Below are 23,172 nucleotides of genomic sequence, written 5' to 3'. Positions count from 1 at the left end.
TTATAATAGTTTTATTGATGCTGCGGTCGGCTTTTTATACCAGGCAATAAGTAGCTTCTTATTCTTGGATTCCATTACGGAGTTGGATAATAGTTTCTCCATTACTATAACCGCTACGACAGGTTATGCTGGCGATCCCATGGGCATCCCTGAACGCTGTTCATATATTTTATTGTATTTGCAGTATCGGTTCTCTTTATTTAAAAACTTGATAATTGCTACAAATAGTTCTTGTCGTATACGTACGTAAAGAGCATATCTTTTATATCATTCCACTTAGAGGAAATTATCTCCAAGGCCAAATCCACTGAAATACTCGGAAATAAAGAAACCTCGTCAAATGACAATTAATTCTGTTTTATTTCTTATCGATGTTTCAAGAAAAAGCTTCTATAAATTTTGTAGCTGCAACTATTCAAACCAATCTCAAAAACGTTTTCGAAAAAATTCGAAAACTTTTCGAAAATTTCGAACTTTTTATGTGAGTTTTGTGGCCCAATCAATTTCAGTCCAACAAAGTAAGAGCAAGTTATAGGTCGCTCAAAATTCCAAAACAAAATGTTTTACACTTTTTATTGAGTAAAATTTAAAGCACATTTGGGAAAAAAAGTTGCCAAAAATCAATGTGAATCGAATGGGCTACAAAACTGCACAGTCAAAGAAAAACTTCGAAATGTTTATCGAAATTTCAAAAAAAAACATTGCGGGTATTTCTTAAAATATCGAAAATAAAAACAAAAAACAAGAATTTAATTGACGAAATTTGAAACAAAAATATCACTGCTATTTTTCTGTTCGCTACTGTACATGCTTTAGCATATTAACACGTTTTCTTTTCTTTTACAATAACGCTTATCTACCTAAATCTAGATTGCAAATGTTCAGTAAATACACTGGATCACAAATTCCAATTTTTTTCGGCACCAGAGACGCCATTATGAAATTCTTATGTAAAATTCGAAAATCAAGGTTATTTTTAATTCTATGGTAACGTTTTTGTGATATTTACGAATAACGGTTAAAAAAAAAAAAAAAGTGGGCCCACTTAATCATATATATCTCAAGAACGAATTGAGCAATTCCAAAACAGTTTGAAGCTTTTAAAAGGTAATATAATTTGCTATAAACCGTGCATACAACACTTTTTGCTAGGTCCTGCAGATTCAAAGTAACGAACAATCATTACGGATTTTTTCATTTTTTTTGTAAAAATGTAAAAAAAAATTTTATTTTGCGAGGAAGGATCTCGAAAACTTTTTATTTTTTTGCAGATTTGTTTATTTCTCTCTAGGCTCTGTTTTATTTCAAAAAAAATAAGCTTTCACTCAACAAAAGCGCTGGACTAATACAAAAGTTATAAGCATTCAAGTAAATATATTCATTTAATACTTAAGTACCCTACTGGTACATATGTGTTAGTATTCGTATATCAGTTAGTTAGCGAATATTAACACATATGTACCAGTAGGGTACTTAAGTATTAAATGGGAATATTTACATTAATGCTTATAACTTTTGTATTAGTCCATCGTTTATGTTGAATGAAAGCTTATTTTTTTTTTGTAATAGAATAGAGCTTAGAGAAAAAAATATATATATCTGAAAAAAAAAAGTTTTCGAGATCCTTCCTCGCAAAGTACAATTTTTTTATATTTTTACAAAAAAAAATTTAAAAATCCGTAATTATTGTTCGTTATCTTTGAATCTGCAAGGCCTAGCAAAAAGTGTTGTATGCACAGTTTATAGCTAATTGTATTACCTTTTAAAAGCTTCAAACCGTTTTGGAAACGCTCAATTCGTTCTTGAGATATATATGATTAAGTGGACCCAATTTTTTATTTTTTTGAAATAACGGTAATTCGTAAATATCTCAAAAACGTTACCATAGAATTAAAAATAAACTTGATTTTCAGAATCAGATAGTGGTTTTACAAAAGAATTTCATAATGGCGTCTCTGGTGCATTTTGGCTGTAAATCAGTGATATCAATGAGAAAATTAGTTCCCGAAATAAAATATTCAGTCACCATAACTCATAAACTTAGGCGCCTTTAAGTATGTGCTTAACCAATACGTATACACCTAAATATTAAAGCAGCCATTCAGTGCGATTTTACGAAAGTTTAAATACAGACAAACTCAGACGCAAGGACCTCAGCCTAATGTGGATCGTGGTGGGAGTGACGTCGTATAGTTCCAGTGTCCTGGATGTGCGCACTCTTCGAGATCCAAATATCGACTCGAACCACTACCTTGTGGCAGCCTAGATACGTACAGGCCTCTGAGCAGCAAAGGAAGTACAAGAAGTAATACAAGAAAAGTTTACCGAGTTTACCGAGAGAGCCGTTCATGAAACTGAAAGCTGATGATGACTCCACTCTGCTCTCCCACTTGTTCGCTGAACGCCTTCTTCAACCTGACGATGTAGCCGAGCAGTGTGTGCATATTTCCCTCTTATTAGGTATCGCAGCGCTGACACCATGGAAACTTAGTCCGCGAGCCCGTAAAAACTACCGGTGCGATGAGGACGCTCTTTATAGGGCCATGCTGCGTACGGTATATTGGAGCACTATCGTGACGCGAAGAAAGAACAGCGAAGGGCAGGACGGGGTGAGTGCGAGAAGATGAGGCAGGACAGCGTAACTACGAGGAGCCTCAGAGTCCGAATAATAGCAATAAAGCCCGAAAATTCTACCAAAATGTGGCGGGTGACGAGAGATTCCGACCCGGTGCAGATATCTACAGTAATAATAATGGCGATCTGGAATTGATGTACATAATATGCTTAAGTTGTGAAGGAAGCAGTTCTCCTCATTGCTATCTAGCGAGGAAGAAAATGAACCATATACCCTAATCGCCAAACATATGGAAAACATATTTCGGCAGCCTAACATGACGAAGTGACAATGGCAATATCCCAGCTGATGAATAACAAGGCGCCGGCATAACGGCGGATTATCAGCCAAGCTGTTTAAACACGGAGGCGAACAATTGCTAAAGAGTATACATGAAATCCTGCACAAAGTATGGTCGGACGAACGCACGCAGCAAATTGGAATTTAATTATCTTCTGTCAAATACCTAAGAAAAGCGATATCGGAAACCGAAATCAGCCTGCTTAATATCGCGTATAAGGTTTTATCTAGCGTACTGTGCGAAAGATGTAAGCCCAACGTCAATGAACTGATTAGACCTTATCACGGCGGCTTCAGTCCTGGTAAATCTACTATCGACCAGATCTTAACTATATGCCAGATAACAAAAAAGAAGTTGCTTGTGTGCTGCTGTGTCTGAATTAAAGTTCCCTGCAAAGTAAATAAGGCTCGACTAAATTACGTTGAGCAACACCACTAGCTCCATAAGGATTGAGAAAGACCTCTCGAAGCCATTCCAAAGCAAACGAGGCTTCATACAAGGCAACTTCGTTTTGCGCAATTTCTTTAACCTTATTCTTGAAGAAGATAATTCTAGCAGCAGAATTTAACCGTGATGGCATAATCAATTCTAGGAGCGCACAATTGATGGAGTATGCCGGTGTTATTGATATCATTAGCCTTAACAAACGTGCCTTCTATGGATTGGATAAAGAGACAATCAGGACAATACAAAATAATTGATGTTATCTAGAAAAGATGGGCTTATTCGCGCCTTACCAGCCACGTCACTTTTGACGGATATACATTCGAGACTGTGATGGACTTCATCTACCTAGCATTAACGGCTATAATTATATAAGCTGAGAAATCAAACGGAGAGTAACTCTTGTCAACAAAATATACTTTGAAACAAGTGGGCAATTGAAAAGTAAAGTCCTCTTTCATGAACAGAAATCGAGCTCTACAAGTTGTTCATCATACCTGTCCTCATGTATGGCAGGGAATCATGAAAGGTATCGAGAAAAGATGAGATGTTGCTTGGAGTGTTCGAAAGAAAAGTTCTCGGGAATATGTCCGCGATTCCGACAGCGAGTATCGAAGGAGGTATAATGACGCAGATAGTGCAGCGAATAAAAAAAAAGCCCAAATGGTTCGATGGCTAGGTCATGTTAAGCTAATGAACGAAGACGATCCGGCCAAGAATGAATTTCAATCGGCACCACAGTTTGAAAGCAAAGGAATGGAAGATCTCCACTGAGTTGAGAGAGGCAGGTGGAGAAAGACCTGATCTTCATTGGTGCGCCCAATTAGGGGCAGTTGCCGCGAAAGAGGTGTGAGTTGTTAGAAAATAGATATAGCCAATTAATGATGGTGGCTTAGGGCTGGCACAGTACCAACTGTTCAACCCAAAACTTCTAGATGTAACGTTCCACCACAATATCTTCATCAACACTTGCCGTCTAGAGTCGCAACAAAGTTCTCCAATCGGTTGCTGTCAACACTCGCGAGAAAGACAAATAAATGTAATAATAAATAAATCAAAAAATAAGCGAACGCACGCCGGCCATGAAGGTATTTCAATCGACACCGTAGTTTGGAAGCAAAGGAAGGGTAGATCTCCACTGAGTTGACGAGGCAGGTGGATGTAGGCGTGAAAGCCCTTCGTGCTCCCAATTGGCCTCAAAAATAGCGATATAGACGTGGCTTGTTAGGAAACAACCAAAATCGCTTAGGCGGTTAAGCGCCAATTAATGATGTATTATGACATGCCCGGCAATCTGATGTCGGGTGCAACGCCAACGTGGAGAATAGTGAAAATATTGACCTTAGCTGTATTTAAACTTTGCAGGCAAACCAAAATTCGGACAGTACCGCAACTGCCGGGTCTCCTGTTCATTTATTTATTTATTTATTTAAGTTCAGTATACAGAATTTAATTCTTACAGACTAGATATAGTACGCAGTTAATCAATTAAAAATAGTGTATAATTTTAATTTAAATATACTTATACTATCATTAAACTCAATAACGCTTGCATAGGTATTGCATAATCTAACGCTCCTAGCAATCGGCTCGTTCATGGCGTAATTAGTAGAGTGGAATGTGTCTACCAATAAGCGATTATTTCTTAAGTTACGAGGCGGGTCATATAAATTGACCAAATTAGATAAGTCGTCACAGTGTATGTTATTATTAATGACATTATAAATAAAAAGTATTGAGAAGTATATTCTCCTATCATATAGGGACTGCAAGCCCATTAGTTTCCGTCTACCAATATAAGAAGGAAGATTACCTTGCCACGGTAACTTTCTTAGAGCAAATTTCGTGAAAACTTTTTGAACTCTTTCGATTTTGTTTGAGTGGGTTTCATAGTATGGGCACCATATTAGAGAACAATACTCTAGTCTGCTTCGAACAAGAGATATGTAAAGAGCTTTTAAAGTGCAAGGATCTCTGAAATCCATTGAATTTCTTCTTATGAACCCTATCATAGAATAAGCTTTTGATACTATTAAGTCAATGTGTTGAGAAAATGTTAGCTTTGAGTCGAAAATAACACCCAAATCTTTCATTTTGGTACTTCTAGCTAGAGCACAATTGTCTATATTGTAACTAAATATTATGTTGTTTGACTTCCTAGAGAAGGTGACAACACAGCATTTATAGATGTTCAGTTTGAGACAATTCAAAGTGCACCACTGAATCACTTGCATCACGAACGGTACAAAAAAGTATGACGTCATCCGCGAACATTAGGCACTTAGCGAATTTAAAGCAATTCGGTAAGTCGTTAATAAATAAAAGAAATAGCAGTGGTCCGCAGTGAGTACCCTGAGGTATACCTGACCACGCGTCGATAAATAGTCTTGATGTTGTATTCCCTAACTTAATAAATAGTTTCCTGTTTGACAGAAAACTAGCGAAGAAATTAATGAGAATGCCACTAACTCCGTAACTTCGTAACTTCTGAAAAAGTATGGTATGACATACCTTATCGAAGGCTTTGGAGAAGTCTGTGTAAATCACATCAAGTTGTGCCTGCTTTCCGAACGCACCCACTATACTATTCGTTAATAGGGTCAAGTTCGAACAGGTTGATCTTCCAGGAAAGAAGCCGTGTTGATCTTTAGAGATAAAATCCCGAACATGGTCAAATAACTTTGATTGGATTATGTAGTCGACCAATTTGGCCAGTGTCCCCTGTATAACGATAGGCCTATAATTACAAACATCATTACGATCACCAGACTTAAAGACCGGAACAATGTGACATAACTTCCACTGTTCGAGAAAAGTACCCTCAGAAAAGTACAATGCTGGAAAAGCTGGGATATGGGATTAGCTAAAGTATAGCAGCAGCGCTTGAAAAATACAGGCGCAAATCCCTCGGAATCATGTTTGGAACTGGAATTTAGCGATGAAATAGCGGATAGTACATCCTCTTCGGCGATTGAAAAGGAGGTTATAGAAGGTAAAGGTATGGAATGAAATGTAGGCGATATAGGAATGCTATGATTCTCATAAACTTTCTGAAAAAACTTTGCAAACAAGTCGCAGGACTCGACAGTATTGTCAGAGATAGCGCCATCATATTCCAAGTTCGTTGGGAATCCATTTGTTTTCCTCCTGGAATCTATGAATTTCCAAAATCCTCTCGGATTGGACTTTAAATTCGTTTCAACGGTATACATATAGTGCCTAAATAAGAAGTTATGAAGATGATCATAGTCCTTTCTTAAATGAATGAAGTTAAGACGATTGACTTCAGAATTATTATTCTTGAACTTCTTAAAAGCCTTATTCTTTTTATTTCTCAAGTTAGAGAGTCTTAGATTGAACCAAGGTGGCTTGTTTTTAGCTGCGCATCTGCTTAGGGGAACAAAATTAGAGATGGCTTCAGAAAAAATGGAACACAATATCTCGTAAGAAGTATTGGGACAGCCGGAATTTTTCAGAAACTCCCAATCGGAAGAGTGCAAAAAATTATTTATAGACTCATAATCGGCACTCATGTAATCACGCCGAGCTAGTGGTTCATCTTTTACGGTATCGAAACTATAAAACATAATACTAAGAAAAATAGCCTTATGATGAAAACTATTATTCAAAATTGGAGATAGACATTCATGGCGTGATACTTTTAAATTATTAGTAACAAATATTAGATCTAGGATTTTATTATTGTCATTCTGAACTCCGTTACGTTGCAGGAAACCATGAGAGAGCAAAGTGCTTACGACATAGATTTCGACGCTGGAGCTGAGATTATGCGGTATTAAAGTTTTATTATGATTTTCCCAAGAGATATTGGGTAGATTAAAGTCGCCTAAGAAAATAATTTCATCACCAGACTTTCGAGAATTTGAGATTGCAATCACATTTTCTAAATGTTTTACATACATTTCTATATCACTACCAGGAGGAATATAAGAAACTAAAAGTATTAATGATTTGTTGCTAGTAAATTTAACTCTAACACAGATTTGATCTAACAACCCATCGGATAAATCAAGACTGATTGCGTTACTGCACAAATTTGCTCTTACAGCCAGTAAAACACCACCACCCTTCTCGTGCCCAGTAGCTAGAACATCCCAACATGATAATTCCAAACACCACTTGCACTATTTTCCCTAGCAGAGACACTGCCTTAGAAAACGGAAACAATGCCGGCAAATTATTGCCAACAAACGGCTATAAAAGCTCATTAGCCCTCAACAAAGAACATTGCCTTTGTATGCACAAAGGCGCCGCACAGCCACGCGCTGCAGACATACTAATAAAGACGTTACAAGTTCGCCAAACCTGAAAACTATGTATCTATAAGTACAAATAACCAATTGGAATAGTAACATGAATAACAAAAAAAAAAACAGCCACAATCTGCAACAAAACTATTATCGCAGGAATCGCAGTGCCACAATGCAATGTCTGACGTGACGCTTTTATTGAACCCATTGTTTTTCTTTACTATGAAATTTTTGTTTTTGTTTTTTTTTTTCTTTACTATTGCAATGCTTCTTTTGCCTTTCGCAATTTCTATAGAGAATGAGCTCAATATTTTCACCTTTCTTCCTTGGCATTTTGTTGTTGTTGCCGGTGTATGCTATCAGGGCCGTATTAACAAGTAGGCAGAAGAGGTAGTTGCCTGGGGCCCCCCAGAAATGAAAAAGACTTCTAAAATTTTCTAACAAACATACAATTCTAGAGAGTGAAAGAAAAATATAATCAGAACTGAAAATTATTTTTACTCAAATAAATAAAACTCAATTGACCGCATTCAAAGGGCGACGACCGACGAACTAGACAAGGTTCCTAAAAAAGGACATTTCCGACTCATTTGACAAATTGTATTAGCGTGAAAAAAGAAGTGTATCGAAGCGAAGGGAGTATTGAATAATAAAAAAGACTTATCTCAGAATGTACACTGGTTGTTTTTTATTTTGAAAAATTTCGGTTATTTTTGGAACAGAGGGTGTAGAAACCTTCAACTCTATTTTGACTGCTATGCGTTCAGTGAGTAAGTCATTGCAAAGTGAAAAGGCAGATTTGCAAACGTGTGCTTTTTTGTACGGATCGTTGGAAGAGAGTTTAGTTTCATTCCGTGAAAAGTTCAATGATTTCGAGGAAAAAACAAAACAATTATTACCTGGTGTAGGTATAAAGAAATCGTAAAACATACTCGTCGTAGAAAAAACAACCTAATGACGGAAATGCGGCAGAAGTAGAATTTTCGCCTCGCGATGATTTTAGGACAAAAGGTTTCCTCGAAATCATCGACAATCTTCACAGTGAAAGTATATGGAAGTTTCAGAGAGATTTGCATTTCTCATCACCTTTTATCTAAGTGATGGAGACTGCCACGAAGCTATAAATAACGTAGTTATTTTTTATTCTAGAGGTTTGGAAGAATTTTTCATTGAAATGAAACAATTCCAAAGTTACGTGAACTCCAGATACACTGATGCACAAAAAACGCATAGCCATTTGTATAAGATTCTAATGGAAGATCAATTAGCTGATGTATTTCCTAGCACAGAAATAGCTCTTCGGATTTTTTTAACATTAATGATCACAAATTGAACGATCCTTCTCGCAATTAAAAAGAATCAAAGCTGCTGAAAGAGCTACAACGCGACAAGAGCGACTCCAGATGTTAGGTATACTTTGCATTAAGTCAGATTTATGGAACAAAATCGATATTGATGATACAGTTGATGAATTTGCCGAAAACGAATGTAGAAAACCACATGTTTAAAATGTAGATAGTAATTTTATTGATATTATTACATTGTGACAATGAAATTTTTATAAAAGTTATAAGTTTGTATTTTTTAATCGAAAAACGACGGAAACGTACTTGAAAAAAATGGCCCCCAAATTGATGGTTGCCTAGGGCCCCGTTGAGGGTTAATCCGGCCCTGTATGCTATCTATAGTTATTGTTGCATTTTATTGCTGGTGCATTGGATGAAGAACAATAAACGAATTTCCTTTTCATCTTTTCACCTTTTCGCCTTTGCGTATCGGCGCAACTTTGATTGTGTACCGTTTCGTATCTGCTGTCTAATGGCTTGGTTACGTACATAAATATTGACTCGATAACTCTATTTTCGAAAATAGCAAAGCTTTTGTATCAATTGTTAGAACAACAACAATACCTCTAATATGATTGTGGCGAAATGAGCGAAACATTTGCTATCATTAACGCATAAACAAAGAAACAATAACACAATTGTGAGCAGCATCAAAACAACAACAACTCTTGCTAGTCGAATTTATACGTGATTAAGGTATTATTGTAGACAAGTTGACAGAACCTTGAAAGTGCATAATTTGTCTATAATTAACACATTTGTTTAAGTAACTTAATTAGGCGTTTCTGGACGGCCACCGTGGAGTGATGATAACGTGCTCCGCTTCGCTGCACACCAAAAATCCTGGGTTCACGGCCCGAGCAAAGCAACATCAAAATCTTAGAAACGGTTTTTTCAGCTAGACTAAAGTTTTTCTAAGCGGGGTCGCCCCTCGGCAGTGATTTGGCAAACACTCCGAGTATATTTCTGCCATGAAAAGCTTCTCAGTAAAAACTCATTTGCCCTGCAGATGCCGTTCGTAGTCGACATAAAACATTTGAGTCCCGTCCCGCAAATTTGTAGGAAAAATTGAAAGGAGCACGATGAAAATTGGAAGATAAGCTCGGCTTAAAATCTTTTCGGAGGTTATCGCACCTTAAATTTTTTTTTCAGTTAAGCGTTTCTTAGACTCCTTGTTTTTGTCTTACCACGGTTGTTTATGTTGATGGACAAAGTTAAGAGAGTTTAAGAACTGTTCGTGCTTTCGACTTAACTAAACCACATCGTTTTCTAGGTGTAGAATCATCTTAACTCGGCTGCAGCTTCAAAATGCCCTATGCAAACAAACAGTTGAGTTCGTTGTATACCAATGGCTTCAAAAGATCGGAATGAGTAGGGTCTGCGGTATACTGCACTAATCCGGAAATAAACAGATACCAGATCCTACAAGCTGGTAGATCACTGTTGTGTTTTTCTAGGCGGAAGTAGTAGCCGTAACCAAAGCAGTAGAAACACTGCAAGAAAATAGCTTAAACTGCAGCCGTGTCAGCTTTTCTACTGACATCGAAGCAGCAAATGAGGCAACAATCTCGCATAGCACAGCATCTTAAAGTGTGTTAGAGCGCAAGCAATACCTGGAAAGAATTGGGACAGGGAGAAGCATACATCTGTATTGGGTCCCAGGGCATATCGAAATAGATTAGAATGAAAAAGCGGATGAACTAACTAAAAATGGGGTGCATTCCTCGAAGCTTGCTTCGTAGACCTGCGAATTATATTGAGCGAGATTAAGAAAAGGCCAGAAGTGCACATGATCGAGCAAGCGGGAAGAGCGTGTACCCAAGCGCGGCGCTGCAAAGGGTCGAAGATCATGTGTAGGTCTTAAAATTTTGGAATAAAGTTACTTCTATCAGTAAAAGGAGAGGTCTGTAGACTTCTCAGATAGGTATGCTGACTGGACACAGCCTTCTAGCGTCACATGCCTTTAAATTAGGCTTGGTAAATGATAGTAGACGTAGGAAGTGCGCGTAGGAGGAGGAAATGATCGAGCACGTTTTGTGCTGCCAGTGGCATAGGACCAGAAAGATGAAATAAATATTTTCTAGGACACCATAGTTTTAACTCGTCCAGATTGGTTGCAGTTTGGCTAAAGGTCTCTGATCTCAGGCATGCTGGTCTGTACGATTCAAATAATAAAGACAAATCATTGAAGAACGCCTATCTCAGAATTTGATTCAAAATCCCTTACCAGACTTACAATTTAATTACAGAGTTTTCAAGTTCACATTTTCGTTTTTTTTTTTTGTTGTTATTTAGACTGATGTTGACGAACTGGATTGTTAGGGCTTTTGATTTTGACTTTGATTTTGGTAGGCTGATGGTGCACCTGCCCACGTCCCGTTAAAGCTGTGGCGGACCTCAAGGTACGTCCCGGCTCTGTCGCCGTTAAGTTGGTGGTGTAGGTGCGGTTGAAAATTGTCCCGCTTTGCGTCCGGTCTGGCTCTGAACTTATTACACATAAGGTAATGCATCAACCCTCGCGTGGCCTCCCTGCGTAGCAAAGATAACCACGAGACCGTTGAAGGGCGACTATACAATCGGCTCCGGATAGCGGCCTTGAGGGAAACTTTTTTTTTAGAATGGAAACGACTAACACGAATCCGCCAAGAATGAGAAGCGGAAGAAGACCGGTTTTGATGGAAATCCGTCAAATCAATCTTCAGCACTCTAAGGCAGCTTCCGCAAATTTGTTGCTCTGCCTTGAAAAAGGCGGAGTAGATATAGTCCTTGTCCAGGAGCCGTGGATGAGTAGTAACAGCAGAAAGATTTCTGGATTAAGGAGTGGAAAATTCAACACCTTTGTGCATGGGGAGGAAAGTAGCCCTAGATCCTGTGTGCTTGTTAAAAAAGATATTAAAGCTTTTATTCTCTCTAATTTGCGCAATGCTGACGTAACCACGGTCTGCCTCGAGCGAGGCAGTAATGAAATGTGCGTGGTCTCAGCGTACATGCCCCATGGGTGCGTAGCGGGACCACCACCTGTGATACTGGGCGAAATCACCGCTGAAGCAAATCGGAGAGGTGCCTATCATAGCATCTTGGGAAGCTCGTATACCAACACTAGAGGTGAGTCTTTATTTACTCTTAATCGTAAATGAGGGACTTTGTATATGTAATAGGGGAAATGATCCGACTTTTATTACTGCGGTAAGGGAGGAGATCCTAGACCTCACCCTGGTTAGTAGAGAACTGGAAGATCGGATATCTGGCTGGAGGGTTCTCAACGAGCACTCCTTCTCTGATCACCGATAAATTCAGTTCTCGGTGAACGAAGAACGTCCCTGTAAAATATCTTTTAGGAACCCTAAAAGTACTAACTGGGACTTGTATTGTAGGAAGCTGGGAGAGCCTGCGGCGCCTACCGTTAGTTCGAACCTGTCCGAATCTGAGATAGACGTTCTGGTGGAAAACTTTACCTCGGCTATCAATAGCGCCTTTCAACTGTCCTGTCCATTGAAAACTTACAGGGGGAAGGGCTGGCCGCCTTGGTAGCTGATTCTCTTGATGACCTAAGAGCGTCCAGTAGGCGGCTTTTCAACAGAGCCAGGAGGAGTAAATTACCCTCGGACTGGGAGGTGAGTCTGGGAATTTATAAATATGAAATAAGGATAGCCAAGCGAGATTCATGGCGAAGCTTCTGCGAAAACGTATACGGCTGCAATGAATCCGGGAGGCTGGGAAAAATACTCTCTAGGAATCCCGCCCCTCTGGGGTATCTGAGAGATGATGGTGGGGACTGGTCTATGAGTAGCGAGTAGTCCCTGAAGCTTTTACTGGACAATAATTTTCCCGATGTCCCAGTTGCGCAGGGATCTTCGCCTGCATGGTCGATCGTCGTTGGCCATGCAGAAATGCAGGCCTTTCCACTACGGTAAAGTCAAATAACCTGAGCTATAGGTTCGTTCAAGCCCTATAAGTCTCCGGGCCCGGATGGCATCATTCCTGCGCAACTTCAAAAGTCTTTAGGGATTTCCTGCCGCTGGTTGGCAATTATCTACTCTAACTGCCTCGGGTTTAACTATATCCCGAAGTCGTGGCACACGGTTAGGGTCATCTTCACTCCGAAGGCCGGCAGAAGCTCTCATGTATCACCTAAGGATTTCAGGCCAATCTTCTTCTTAAGACGCTTGAGCGGTTGACTGACCTGTACCTACGGGAAGGATTCCTCGGGGGTTACTGTCGGCTTCACAGTATGCCTACTGCAAGGGCAGATCGACGGAAAAGGACTCAGTTCGATTGTAAAGCAAACAGAGGGGTCCCTAGAGCACAAAGAGTTTGCTCTGGGGGCCTTTCTAGACATCGAGCAGGATGGCTTCAAGTCTCAAGGCGACGCCTTTTGATGCAGACTAACCAGTAATGGTACAATATATCATAGAGCGTACAATTACGCGTCGTGAGTTCTGCCTTCTTTGGATTAGATAAAGAGGCAAAAAAGTGGGTCTTGCTACAAATAACGACAACAACAAGTACTTGCTGTCTGGCACAATAATATATTTGAATTTTGAACGGACAACAACATTTTTTGAGATCTTAAAAAAAACTGGTCAACAAAAAACCAAAGTACGAGAATAAATATTACCTACAAGTATTTCATCAACATGTTGACAGCAACATTGTTGCTAAATGCTATATAGCGAAGAAAAGAAAACTGTAGTAATTATTTTTTTTATTTTCTTTTTACACGCCTTTAATAAGTTTATTATTCCATTGTATCTTCTTTTTTTTCATAAAATCCCCTTAATTTATATTGCAATTATTTATGTTAATTTGTGACGTCACCAGCTGTATCAAAAGGCAAATTTAAATGAGGAAGCATGCAGGTATATAAACATAAAAATATTTACGTATTTTAAAGCCGGTCGCAACTAAATTTAATGCCACTCTGTCCAAGCCTATGAGTCATTGCGATTTTGTCTCCAAACACGGCTTCCAAAATTGTTAACAACAAAACAGTAATGAAAATAATACAAATAAATAGTTAAAAAAACAATATGAAATTAACAAAATCACTGAAATCAGTGAAGTCTAACGTTAATTCGCCGCTGTGTTTTGTTATTTTTTTAATTTAGTTTAAAAAAAAAATATAATTTAACTAAACTAGTTTAAGGTAAGGGTTAGGTGATTAGTTATAATCTATTTAACAAGTAAGGAAGGCTAAGTTCGGGTGTAACCTAACATTACATACTCAGCTGAGAGCTATGGAGACAAAATAAGGGAAAATCACCATGTAGGAAAATGAACCTGGGTAACCCTGGAATGTGTTTGTATGACATGTGTATCAAACGGAAGGTATTAAAGAGCATTTTAAGAGGGAGTGGGCCATAGTTCTATAGGTGGACGCCATTTCGAGATATCGTTATAGAGGTGAACCAGGGTTGACTCTAGAATGCGTTTGTACAATATGGGTATCAAACGAAAGGTGTTAATGAGTATTTTAAAAGGGAGTGGGTCTTAGTTCTATAGGTGGACGCCTTTTCGAGATATCGTTATAAAGGTGGACCAGGGTTGACTCTAGAATGCGTTTGTACAATATGGGTATCAAATGAAAGATGTAAATGAAAATTTTAAAAGGCGTGGGCTTAGTTCGATAGGTGGACGCCTTTTCGAGATGTCGCCATAAAGGTGGACCAGGGCTGACTCTAGAATTTGTTTGTACGATATGGGTATCAAATGAAAGGTGTTAATGAGCATATTAAAAGGGAGTTGGTCTTAGTTCTATAGGTGGACGCCTTTTCGAGATATCGTTATAAAGATGGATCAGGGTTGACTCTAGAATGCGTTTGTACAATATGGGTATCAAACGAAAGGTGTTAATGAGTATTTTAAAAGGAAGTGGGCCTTAGTTCTATAGGTGGACGCCTTTTCCAGATATCGCCATAAAGGTGGGCCAGAGTGACTCTATAATGTGGTTGTACGATATGGGTAACAAATTAAAGGTATTAATGAGGGTTTTAAAAGGGAGTGGTGGAAGTTGTATATGTGAAGGCGTTTTCGAGATATCGACCAAAATGTGGACCAGGGTGACCCAGAACATCATCTGTCGGGTAGCGCTAATTTATTTATATCTGTAATACCACGAACAGTATTCCTGCCATGATTCCAAGGACTTTTGATTTCGCCCTGCAGAACTTTTTCATTTTCTTCTACTTAATATGGTAGGTGTCACACCCATTTTACGAAGTTTTTTTCTAAAGTTATATTTTGCGTCAATAAACCAATCCAATTACCAAGTTTCATCCCTTTTTTCGTATTTGGCATAGAATTATGGCGTGGTCATAGTCGGATTTCGGCCATTTTTTATACCAATACAAAGTGAGTTCAAATATGTACGTGAACTGAGTTTAGTAAAGATATATCGATTTTTGCTCAAGTTATCGTGTTAGCGGCCGAGCGGAAGGACAGGCGGTCGACTGTGTATAAAAACTTGGCGTAGCTTCAACCGATTCCGCCGTTTTTCACAGAAAACAGTTATAGTCCTAGAATCTAAGCCCCTACCAAATTTCACGAGGATTGGTAAATTTTTGTTCGACTTATGGCATTAAAAGTATCCTAGACAAATTAAATGAAAAAGGGCGGAGCCACGCGCATTTTGAAAGTACATGTATATTTGTAGTTTATGCGTTTCTCATAGTCATATGCGTGTGTATGTGCAACTACTTCGGCTGATGACCACATGTGTGTGTGTGACAGATCTCTTCGTTGCCTTGTACATAAGTGTTGTTAGATTTAATGTGTACATGTACATATATACGAGTGGCTGCTTCATATTTTTATTGTTGCGTGATTATTTACTAACAGCCTAGTGATGTCAACATTCGCCACAATACATATATGGATCTGTTCTGAACTCATTTTCGTCAAAAGAGTGATTTAGAACAAGTACAGCCGGGTATAAAAATTATGAGAGGCTTTCAGGCTTTCGCTCATTTTCAGAGCAAACAGTTGTAGCTATGAAAGAAATGTTGTGGGAAATGTGGGAGAGTTTTGTTCGAAAAAGGGGATGGGTCATGCCCATTTTCAAATTTTGTTTAAGTTTTGTTCTAAGCTAAACGAAACCACTGCTGAGGTAGAATGTCAGTCAAATGTAGTTAAATACCATAGTTATTGCAAACTTTGTTAAGGTTTGACCTTTAGGAAAAGTGGGCGTGGTCTTTAACCGATCTTCACTCAGTCTATATAATTTGGCAAGGATAGTGTCTCTGCCAAAATTCAATGTAATATCTCTAACGGCTTTTGATTTACGGCTTGTTAAACTTCCAAATTTTTTTCTTCTAAATGTGGGTGGTGCCACGCCTATATTCCGAAATTTTTTGGAATTTATGTTTTGCGTCATAAAACCAATCCACCTACCAAATTTCATTGGCTTAGCGGTATCCGATATTGAACTATGTCATTTTTTCCATTTTTCTAAATTTTCGATATCGAAAAAGTGGGCGTGATTATCGCCCGATTTCGCTCATTTTCAATACCAATATATTCTGGGCCCGTACAACGAGTTTGGTGAAAATATCTTAATATTTGCTCAAGTTATCGTGTTAAGGGACGGACAGGCGGACGGACGGACGGACATGGCGTATTTATGATTTTGATATATGGAAGTCTATATGGACTTCGATTCCTTTTTACCTGTATCCAATCAAAGTTATAATACCCTGTGCACAAATACACCTGGGTATAAAAACAAAAATCTCATAAAAGACAAGCGCGAATAATCAAATATCATTTGGACATTAGGGTGTTTTAAAAATAGCTTGGCAAAATAGTTTTTTTGGTTGAAGTTCACAAGAAATTCTAATCAAACCAGAAAATCTAGAACAGGAATTTCATACTCAGGTCTTTTCCGGATTTTAAATGATCGCTAAGTCCAGTTTTACACCATACAATTCTTGAATTCAGCTCTGTTGTACTTTGTGCTTTCTATTTGCGTTTACTTTCATCAATTTTTATTAAAAGCAAGTGTGAAATAAAAAATTACATACAAGCAGAGAGAGGAAGAGATAACTAAAAAAATGTAAACGACTTGACAAGTCGTGAACAGTTTTTCGACTTTTATTGGGTTATTGTAATTTCCTTAAAAAAAATGGGGTGAACGAGCTAAATGGGCCAATATTCGATTGCTGCACGTCAAAATACATGTCTGTAGGTGGATGATGCAAATTTCACTCAAAAAACATAATCATATACCTTTAAGCATTTCTAAGTCCGGGATCTATAAAGTGCAGTTGGCTCAACGATTACACCGACACACCAAAAAAGTGTTCTGTAGATAGCACTAGACCAGAGGTCGTCCGTTAGCTATTAAAATAATGATTCGCGCTCAGTTCACATATCTGTCCTGTTTCATTTAGTAGTCGCTGAACAATCAGATTAGTAGCATCGCATTTGCTTTTTGAGTTTTAACAAAAATGCGTGCATACGCCTTGCCTTGTTGTTCGTTAATCAACGACAAAATCACTACCACTGTAAAATAACACTTTCAAGTGTATTTAGATGTACTGTATAGGAATTCTATGTATATATTTGGACTCGAACCCCGATTTTATAAGATTGAAATGGAAAACGAGTTATATTCTTTTTATACTCAGCGTGCTTTGCATAAGAGTATATTAAATTTGATTGGATAACGGTTCGTTGTGCAGGTATAAGGGAATCGAGATAGATATAGACTTCCATATATCATAATCATCGGTGTCGAAAAAAAATTTCATTGAGCCATGTCCGTCCGTTAACACGATAACTTCAGTAAATATTGAGATAACTTCACCAAATTTGGTACACCAACTTATCTGGACACAGAATAGATTGGTATTGAAAACGCGCGAAATCGTATGATAACCACGCCCAATTTTTATTTTGGAAAACACAAAAAACCCGATTATTTAGTAAATAATACACCTACAATATTGAAATTTGACAGGTGGACTGATATTGAGATTCTTGATAAAAATATGAAAAAAAATTTAAAATGGGCGTGGCACCGCCCACTTGAGATAAAATAAATTTTACAAATATTATTAATCATAAATCAAAAACCCTTAAACCTATCGTAACAACATTCGGCAGAGAGGTTGCCTTTACTATAAGGAATACTTTGAAGAAAAACTAACGAAATCGGCTAAGAACCACTTTTATATAAAAGATTTTTAAAAGGGTCGTGGACGAAAATAATAAGCTATATCGTTGCAAAAAGAGCTTTATCTCAATGGTATTTCATTTCCCAAGTGGATTTATAACAATAAATAGGAAAAACTTTAAATATTAAAAAATGGGCGTGGCACCGTCCCTTTTATGACTCAGCAATTTTCTGTTTCGGGAGCCATAACTGGAAAAAAAATTAACGGATCGTAATAAAATTGGGTACACATATTTTCCCTATAGCAGGAAATATTTCTAAAAAAAATGGACGGTTAAAGACTATGGCATCTTAGATATAAAACAAGTTTAAAAGGGTCGTAGACTAGAATAATAAGCTATAATTTAGCAAAAAATAGTTTTGAATCAATGATATTTCACTTATCAAGTTTTATTGTAAGAGGAAATGGGGAGACATTTTTTTTAAACAGGCGGTGCCACGTGTTATTTAGGAAAGTAATTTATCTGAAATGAAATGTGCAATTGAAGCTCACGCTGAGTATATAATGTTCGGTTACACCCGAACTTAGACACCTTTACTTGTTTACTTTTAAGATTTAGGGTTTAAGTCAGAGGTCCGCAATCCATAGCACAATTGTGCTCTCATTTCGTATGCGAAAGGGCAATCAGCTTTAATTTTTGAACACCCATGTTTTAAATCGTGCTACAATATTTGACTAAAAGTGGGTCACATATACAGACTACTTTTTTCGTGTGCCAGTGTTATTAGCAATTTTTAACGGGTTTTAAAAAATTTTTCGAATTGGGAGATTTCCAGCTTAACGGATCTCACGGCGAATTAATTTAATATTTGGATATGGGTTTGGTAAAATGTATAGAAAATTTGTTTGTTTTTTGAGCTGTGTTATTATTAACAAAAGTGTAAGCTGATGAAATATTACGAATGTAGGACCATGTGATCTCATCCCATCGCCAATTTCAGTTTGAAAACGCACTATCACTAAATTTATTCGATCCCTTCTAAATTGTATTTAAACACGCTGTCTGCGTGTTCAATTTGTGTTGAGACTGTTTATTTTGAAGAAAAATTCTGAGATATGGTACCGAGTTCTGAGTTGGAGCGGTATTCGATAAGATCCTTTTGGAAACCTTAGACAGATAAGATGAGATTCCGTTAAACTGCTTAAATATCAAATTATGAATATTGAATTACAGAGTTGCACTATTATAACTATTACCATGGAAAACATCCTTTTTGGGAAATTATTTGGCGAACACCTGTTCTAGAATTTGTTTCAGAACCGTCCTATCTCAGAATTCGGTTGAAGAACTCGCCAACTCAGAAATTTTTATACTGAGCTGAGCAGAGCTCACAGAGTATATTAATTGTGTTCGCATAACGGTACCCCGGAACGGCATAAACTAATCGAGATAGATATAGACTTCTATATATCAAAATGATCTGGGCGAAAAAAGAAATTCATTTAGCCATGTCCGTCCGTCCGTCTGTTCGTCTGCCGTAAACACGATAACTTGAGTAAATTTTGAGGTATCTTAATGAAATTTGGTATGTAAGTTCCTGGACACTCATCTCAGATCGATTTTTAAAATGAACGAAATCGGACTATAACCACGCCCACTTTTTCGATATCGAAAATTTCGAAAAACCGAAAAACTGCGATAATTCATTACCAAAGACGAATAAAGCGATGAAAGTTGGTAGGTAGGTTGACCTTGTGACGCAGAATAGAAAATTAGTAAAATTTTGGACAATGGGCATGGCACAGCCCACTTTTAAAAGAAAGTAATTAAGAAGTTTTGCAAGCTGTAATTTGGCAGCTGAGTATGTAATGTTCGGTTACACCCGAACTTATCCTACCTTACTTGTTTCGTAAGTGCTTAAACTCAACTCAAAATTTGCTCATAAACGAAATTTTTAAGTAGGGAAATATTAAATAAAATTTTGAGATAAGTTTTTTTTTAAATACTGAAGTTAGACCTTCTTTACACAGATAGATCGCATCTCAAAAATTCACAAAATAGAACACTGTAAGAGCTTTGGAAAACTGCATTTTCATACAAATTTTCAATCAAATAGCTAGATTTTCTATTTTCGGAAGGAACAAAAAATATAAATTAAATGTTTCACACCCTAATGCGTAAATACATGTGTCTAACTGAATATTGATTTAATTACGATTACCAAGGGATCAGCTCATTATTATTCATGGTTCGTTCCACATTTAGAACGACGCTGCGATATTTCGCAGAGTACAAACTGGCATCGTTGCCTCATCAAAGAACATTTTTTGGACGGTTTAATTGAACAAAAAAGTGAAATCGTTAATGGCGCCTACAGCGGCCAAACATAATACTACGAGTACGAGTAAATCCATAATCAAATTGAATTACGAAAAATTCAAATTAAACTGACAGCTGCTTTACAGAGGCATCGCATGCAGTTACGCCCAAACAATGCCATACAATAAGGAAATATATGTGCGAAGTATATGCAAATTAAGCCAAAAATTAACGTTATTTTAACGTTTTTATGTGAGGTTCATTTGCGGTGGTCGTCAGCACAAAAATACTTCTCATCCAAGGCATTTCCAATATCTTTCATTGGATGTGGTTTTTTGCTCCCTGGCCCAGCGCACGACATGGGTGGAGGAGTAATACATAGTGACATGGTATGAGTTTAAGAGGTGGTAACATTGCCGGGTTAAGGGGCTTGCTTAGGCTTTATCCGGGGTATGACATGCCTTTCTTAAGATGCGACTAGAATGTAGTCCCGGAAGAAAATCTGGTTCTTCGGCAAATTTTAAGAAGTATGATTTGAGGACATGATGTGGCTGTGGCCGACTTGTTGATGTTCTCGTGAGGCAAAGTCTAAATTCGTGTCATGCCGTAAACGCGAAAAACAGAGCAAGAAGACCATAGGCCCTTACAACGTCTACCACAATCACTATAACGAGAGAAGCACAAAATAACGACCTGTTTTGGTTTTGTGGTTGGAAAGTGGCATCGCCGCTTAGTATTGTCGTTCACGGTTATGAGCTAGCGACTCATCGCAATCTACTTACGTAAATCAGATGATACGGCGTGAATAAGGTATCTTTCTTTTAGATAAATATACGATGACTGCCCTCGACATGGCAACAAAATTATGCTTGGCGACTTTAACGCCAAAAGGGCCAAGGAAATGGTCTTTGGTCCTACAGTTGGAAAACAAAAACCTTTTCGATATACCATCTCCCAACGGGTTGAGGCTGGTTGGCTTCGTTGCGGCTTGAAATGTGGTCATCTGCAGTACCACGTTTCAGCACAAAAAACTTAGAACATTGAACCAAATCGATCACGTGATCAACGGCAGGCATAGCACCAGTGTCCTAGATGTTCGCCTGCTACGAGGTCGTTGTGTCAACTGGACCAGTACCTTGTAGCACTCAAAATACGGCATAGCCTATGTGCAGCGAAGAAAGTGAATCGATCACGAAAAACACAGGGCAGCGGCAGTACATTTTACACTCAGAAATACAACTGGTATAATGAGGAATGTCGCGCTACCTCGAAAATAAAGGTAGCTGTCTGAAGCACCAAGCTGCGTATGGACGCAACAATGCGCAGTGTATAGGAGTGTTATCTATCGCAACGCCTAGAAGGAAGAAATACACCTACTTAGAAGAAATAAACGTGAACAGCGTGAGTTCAAGGACCTTCGATTGGCGGCTTATGGACGAATACAGCGTGCTAAAGCCATGAAACGGGACCGCCCGAAAATAACGGACTACCCAGCGGTTTGTTGAACACGGTGGCGAAAATAACTTAAAGAGCCTGCTTCAACTTTGCAGAATATGACTGCTTGAGTACATGCCCCCAGATAAGAGTTTTAAGTGTGCTCTGCCCAATCCATGAGAAAGACGATCCTGCAAAATGCGTTTATAACCACAGACATCAGCCTATGTAGCTATCCAAGAAATAATCGGCGCCTGTAAAGCTCCGTCACTGTTAACTGATATAAATTCGAGATTTTGAAGGAATACGTCTATCAGTTTAAAAATCAAACGGAGAATAACTCTTTCCAACAAGTGCTATTTTTTACTAAGTGGGCATTAGATCAAACCTGTCCTAATGTATGGCTCGGAATCATGGACTGTCTAGAGAAGATAGGATGGCTCTTGGAGTATTCTAGAGCAAAGTTCTCTGGAAGATTTACGTTCCTGTCTGTGATGCCGGCGTCGAGTATCGAAGGATCTACATATAATGATGACCTTTACGCAGATATAAAGATAGCGGACGAATAAAGCCCAAAGGCTTCGCTGGCTAGGTGACGTTATACTGTTATAGGCAATCTTATTTACAACACACCCAGAGCAAATGTCGGCCATAGTGGCCATCTACGTCGATGACATTACGATACCGACTGTCTTACATCAAAAAATACTGAATCTGACGTTCCATCAGGACCTACTCTTTGGCGAGCATAATGCCGCCATTTTACCTAAAGTCCAGAGCCCTAACAAAATCCGCAAATCTTTTGCCGGCATCACTTGAAGCAAAGAAAAATAAACGCTCACAACCACTCACATAGCATTTGGCCGGTCCGCCCCTATCATGGTCGTCGATCCTAACAGAAACACACTGGGAAAGTTTCAGGCCTGTCAAAACACAAAGCGCTCAGAACTGCTACGGAATGTCGTTTTGTCTCTAGAAAATCATCTACATATTGAGGGGATATTACTCCGCATAAAGAAGAGAAATGAAATGCTGAACAAATAGTTTTTACTGAATACTTATAAATCTGGACATCCCAACTGACATTTAATTCAAAAAAACTCGCCTCCCAGGAACTTAAGAAAGCATTATGAAGAAATCCGGCACGAACTCAGCCATATTAAAAAAAGGAGCATGAAAAGGCCCACCCACAAAAAGGCGTCGGACTACTATGCCAGAGATTGCCCAGTGAACGCTCTTCTTAAAGACAAATACCCGGAACTCGCCAGGGAGGCGCTCGCCACTGTTGTTGTGGTTGTTATAGCAATAAAGACACTCTCCTGACCGTCT

At 38.3% G+C, this 23,172-nt stretch overlaps 1 long non-coding RNA gene across 2 annotated transcripts in view; it reads right to left on the bottom strand.

The window, feature by feature from the left end:
• The window catches only part of LOC137239599 (uncharacterized), a 384,448-nt gene that overhangs the window by 282,892 nt on the left and 78,384 nt on the right, over window positions 1–23,172 (bottom strand). The gene's annotated exons all lie outside the window — the stretch shown is intronic.

Source organism: Eurosta solidaginis, chromosome 2, assembly GCF_040869045.1.
Source record: "Eurosta solidaginis isolate ZX-2024a chromosome 2, ASM4086904v1, whole genome shotgun sequence".
In the NCBI taxonomy this organism is placed as follows: domain Eukaryota; kingdom Metazoa; phylum Arthropoda; class Insecta; order Diptera; family Tephritidae; genus Eurosta; species Eurosta solidaginis.
This window is presented reverse-complemented; position numbering and strand designations above follow the sequence as displayed.